This window comes from Limulus polyphemus, unplaced genomic scaffold, assembly GCF_000517525.1.
Source record: "Limulus polyphemus unplaced genomic scaffold, Limulus_polyphemus-2.1.2 Scaffold3518, whole genome shotgun sequence".
In the NCBI taxonomy this organism is placed as follows: Eukaryota; Metazoa; Arthropoda; class Merostomata; order Xiphosura; family Limulidae; genus Limulus; species Limulus polyphemus.
The window spans coordinates 106780-112510 of NW_013669128.1; the positions used below are offsets into that span (position 1 = coordinate 106780).

Consider the following 5731-nt stretch of genomic DNA (forward strand, 5'->3'; position numbering starts at 1 on the left):
ATGGCAGGTAGTGATTCTCTTCTCAAAATCAAGCAACCTTATTGCATATGCTAGCAAGAAGGCATAAGACACTAATATTTTATTATCATCTTAGATAAAACACAAACATGAAACAAATTTAGATAATCTGTTTTTGATACCAAGTTTTGAAAACAAGTCAGTAAGTAAGTAACATTATTACTGAATTGAGAAAAACAAAGACAATTGTACATATCCTAATATTTATTAGAAGCATCGTTTTGCCAGTAAAAGCATCATCAGGTACAGACTGAACTAGCTTGTAAACAGGTATGTACATGTTTAACCCAAGAACCAGAGGTAACTTTGACATTTTCCCTGAGGCAGGTTGGGTGAGAAGTGGAGAGGAGTAGGTATGATCATATAGAACTTCTCTGGATTCGATTTGTACTTTTATTTATTTATAAAATTTCCATGTTACTTAATTTTTCACAGACACATTAAAATTTGCAGTTTTTTGTAGATCAAGTTAGTATTTGGCTTCCATAATGTGTGATGCAAATGTTAAGTCCATTTTTCTCCAATTTTCAAATTCTTGAATGTTCTTTAACTCTTGTTTCTGTGGAATATCCTGTCTGACCTACTTATACATTACTGCAGTCTTTACATGTTAATTTGTAATCACTGCTGTGGCTGTATGTTTCAATTTTATCTTTGTTGTTAAACATTTTGTCCAATTGTTTGTACAGTAGAAAAATTGTTTATAGGTTTCTTTGTTATATATTTTGTGAGAAGGTTTCCAAATGCAGCTTATCTTAAACCATTTCTTTCTGTTTTTGTTGTCACTTAGTACAGTATGAGGATATATCAATTTTAAGTTAATGATCATTGCTTAAATTAAAATAAGAATTTCCTTTAAACTGTTTCCCAGATATATTATATGTGATACTCATCTTAATTTTTGAGTTAGCACTTAGCTTTTATTTTGTTTGATATCAGTAATGAAATAAGTTGTATTGAAGTCATGGTATATATTGTAGCATCTTAAACATAACGTATCATTTGTACCTTAAAATGGCATGTAAAAAAACTTTACTGCCCTTTCATGCATAAAATTACACTATATCAGTTTTCACTTTGTTTTCTATTTTAATGAACAGTGACACTTGATAATCAAGAAAGAGGCCTGTTCACATTGTTGGTGTGTAGAATGATTTTTATTTTATTTTTATCCTGTGTAAGTCTAAATTTCTCATTAATTGGAAAAATCCTCACCATTTGTTTATATTTGAAATGTACAGTAGTTATCAAACAAATCAATTAAAGTTTGTCATAGGCTAATTAATAGAATGGTAATTGTTTTTTGAATCCATTAAATATTTTCAAAAAATGTTCTGTATTGCTATCTGTCAATCAAATTACATAGTCCATCAGCCACTAACTACAACCTGTCAGCTAGTTCTTTGCTTTCCAATATAATATCTTACCTCTACTCACATAAAAGCGTTTTCTCATCCAGTGCAATTTTGCTCTCAACTAGCCTTGATATTCCACCTACCCTCACGTGTTTAAATGTGATATAAATGTGCTGTAGCATTCAAATAAGCATACAACAACCCTCCACCAATAGGAGTGCTACACATCCTTCTTTGTGTGACCTTTATATGGCTCCATTTTTATGCCAGTCTAGTCTTTGGGGATCTTTTTAACTCTTTAGAGCCCAGGGTGGAGGCTGCTCATCAACAATCCTCCTTTCAATCCATGTTCTCTCATCTTTCACAGTCTTTGCCTGCTCCCATTCCTTTATCTCGCCCTCCTCCTTCCTCCCCTCTGTCTGTACCTGTCTCCCAGATCTCAGTTGCTAGCCATCAGATTCCTCATTGCCGGGTCCTTCGCTGGAACAGCATCCATCACTATACAGTTAGTAAGGGCAATTTTTTCCAGGTGTGTTGACATATAGAGCACTTTTACCATGGCTTCTTGTGTGCTTCAGGTGTTATCTACTGGGCTCTTTCTTCATTTTCTGACTCTCCTGCTGTGTTACCATTCTCTTCCTTTTTCCTCAGGATCTAGTTTTCTGCCAGCATCTATCCAAAGCGATTCAAGATCTTCTTTGCAAACACGTTATCAAACCTGTTAGTCACCCTTCTTCGGGGTTTTTATTCCCAGTTTCATAGTTCCCAAGTAGACTGGTACCATCTTCCTGTCATGGATCTCTCCTGTCTCAACCATTTCATCAACATTTATCGTTTCACCATGAAGTTTTTCCTCACACTTCTGTGTTTTTGGATGACAAAGTGAAATGTCTTGGATACTTCCCTTCACATACCTCTTTCCCCAACATCCAGACATCTGCTTTTTCATGTGGGTTGGCTGGTCAGGTTACAAAAGTTCTTTCTCATCCCAACCCAACACCTCATTCATTTGGGAGTGTATTTCACCTCCTATCACGGTGGAGCCTAACCTTCTGATTTTCGGTTGAATTTGTTGGAGCTCTTAGTTTTAGATGCTTCAGTGGGTGTTTATGATCAATGGAATCTTGCTCAGGATCCCCTGGAACCTGTTATCCTTCTCCCACAATCAATACATGTCAGTTTTGCCTGATGACATGACAGGGACAATGCCATGGCTGGCATTCCTCTTACACCTCCCTATCCTGAGCCATCATTTTACAGATGCTTTTTTGATGGGTTGGGGGACAATTATGGATTCCCAGAAGAACACAGATCATTGGTCTTTAGTTGAATCAGCTCTATACCTCAATCTAATGGATTACTTGCTGTTTGTTGAGCTTTGAATCATTTTCTATTTTTTAATACAGTGCAAGTTGGTCATGATCCATTCTGCCTATTTGACCATTGTGTCTTACATCGACTGCCAATGGGGCACCTGTTCACATTAGCTTTGTTTTCAAATGTTGGAACTCCTCTTATAGACTAATTCTTATCACACACACCTACTGACATGTCATGTCCCGGTGCTCTGAATCTTGTTGCAGTTCGCTTTTCTCATCCTGACAAGATTCTCCCCATGAAGTAGTTCCTAGATCCCCAGGTTTTTCAGTGATTGTGTGTCTAGTGGGGTATTCCACTTCTGGATGCATTTGCTTTCCACCTCAATTCACAAACCCCTCTGCTGGTCCCTGGTTCCATATCCTTTGGTTTTGGTGGTAGATGCCTTCAGTCAGAATTGATCCAACCCTTACATTTCTGTCTATCCTCCTATCTGCCTCCTTCACAGAGTTTTATCCCGTTTCCAAACCACTCATGTTGAGTCCTTCTTATTGCTCCTTTCTGATCTATTCAACTGCAGTTTCCAGTCCTTACCCTCATTCAGTCATCCCCCTCAGTTACTATTTCCACTTTCCCACTCCCAACTCTGGCTTGACACATTGCATTTGTCCAGTCCCTTGCTAGGTGGTCTGAACTCTCCATATGTATAGCACCCAATCTTTCCCATTTGGTCTGTCCTTCGTCCTTAATGGTTTTTATCAGAGAAAATGGCATGTTTTCTGCAATTGTTCTCTGCAACATTGTTACCTTCCTTCTCACTCAAGTGTTCAGAATTTTTTACGTGGCTGTTCAACAATGATTCAACTGTGTCTCCCATTGCTGGTTATCATGCACCCTTATCCATTACCTTCTGTTTTTCCTATTCCTGTAGTGTTTTTTTCCTCTCCTGTCCCATCCTTCTTGTCTCATTTGTTCATCTCATCCTTTGCCCATTCCTGATTGGGACCTCAGTGTGGTTCTCCCTGCCCTTACCCAACCTCTTTAAATCCTAGGCTACCTGTTTCTTATACTATCTGTCCTTGAATACCTATTTTTGGCTCCTATTTTCCTGTGGTCATTGTTGGTCATTTATCTTTGCCATCAACATTTCCCATATCCTTTGCCACTGTACCTATGTTCTCCTTTATTCAAATCGTAGTTTTCTCCAAAGACATCAGTAGCTTATAGAGGTGGCATCACATTAACACCTATTTCACTCCTGTCAGATTTTATAGGACTGCAGTTCTTTGCAGTAGGTGTCTGTGACTTGTTGGCGATAAATTTCAACAATAAATAGACAGCACACAATCCACTTGTTTTAAAATAATATTTAAATGTCAAATGTATGTACAAAAATTCCTTACAATGTTGGTTATCACAGTTGTATCCAGAGCTTTAGATAATTTTCTTTTTCATCAAAGTTCACACTGTTGAGTGCAATTACTTTAGAAGATCCTTTGACAAGAAAATTATTCTCCTCTACTCTGTTATTACAATACAAGGCTGTGATACTCACTTTAAAGTCACCACTATAACTGTTGGTTACCACAGTTGTATCCAGAGCTTTAAGTCATCAAGTCCACACAGGCAGCATTCAATCACTTTAGAACAGCCTTTAACAACATAAATTATTCTCTTCTGTCTCTGTTATTACAGTACAAGTTGTGATACTTTCACTTTAGAAATTTCCAATATATGCTCTTTATGGCTAAACTCATAATCATGCAGTCTAACCATGAGACCTTATGATGTAACAATGTTCAGTAAAACAACGAGAAAAACTCGGAAGGTTCTAGTAACATAATGCAACAATATAACAATCACTGACTAGTGAACTACACAACATATGATTTGTACACAGTTATGTAAACAAACGTGGGATAAATTATTGCTTCTAAAAATGCTAAATTTAATACTCGCCCTTTATAACTGTCTAAATCATAACTCTTGTATTAAATTTAAATGAAACAGTCATGTATATCTAACAACTTCCTTCCATTTCCTATATGTATTCCCTCTCCAATTCTGGTTTGTTTTTTCTGTCCTGTTTGTGCTTTCTGGTACTATGTTACTTGCATGGCTTCTTTCCATGGTTCCTGCCTGTTTCTTCATTGGAACCCTTTTGCTACCCGAGACATTTCCCTGTGACGCTTAAGGGTTGGATTCACCAACTTGTTTGGTTGGCTTAATCTTCCTTGTCTCCCAATACCCAGGTGTCCTCTCACCAGAGCCATTTTCCCTTCTGCTTTCTAATCTTGAGGTGAAAATGGTAAGGACCCTCCTCCTACCTTGGACTGGACAATAAATATTCAATTCTACCTGGTTTTGGACTGGAGTTGACCCACCAAATGTGGTCTGATGTGCCCTGTCCACTTTACACTACTTGGTGCATCCAATTATGCATTTGATGTACGTCCTTTCTGCCCAATTTAGCAACACATATTCGTAACGGGCAAAAAGTATACCTAGTACTGATGTGGTGCTGTCTCCCATGGGTGTATCTCTCTACATTGAAGTTTCACACTCTACGGGCTCTCTTCAAATGCTTTCTGATGGGTGCTCATCTAGGTAAATTTTACACTAGTCCATCTGCCATTTCAGTGTGGGATTCTAACTGTTATGTGAGAGGAGGTAAGGTATCGTACCGGAAGTGATAATTTTCCTACACTGAAAATGTATTTCTGATAGATACTGACCTCCAACCATTTTCCCCACTTCCAGTGAAGATTGGACTCTACAGTATAGAGGGAGCCAGCTGTATCTGAAGGGTGTGTTGCACTCCTATTGGTGAGGGTTGTCACATGCTTATGTGAGAGTAGGTGGGAGTATCAAGGCTAGTGCTAAGTAAAAATTGTGCATATAGAGGGCAGCACTGAACAAGAAAAGCTATTGTGAGAGGAGTAATCTATTGGAAATACATTGTAGGAAAAGTATAACTTTACAAATGCAAAACAAGATTTTCAGTAGATTTTTTGTATTAAAGTTAGATTTGCATTTTAACA

The 5731-nt window shown here is 37.7% G+C and overlaps 1 protein-coding gene across 1 annotated transcript in view; it reads left to right on the forward strand.

Annotated features, from left to right (window-relative positions):
• Positions 1 to 5731, forward strand: part of LOC106469506 (arf-GAP with dual PH domain-containing protein 1-like) — a gene marked incomplete at its 3' end in the record, with an annotated part of 33166 nt that overhangs the window by 21672 nt on the left and 5763 nt on the right. The window lies entirely within an intron of this gene.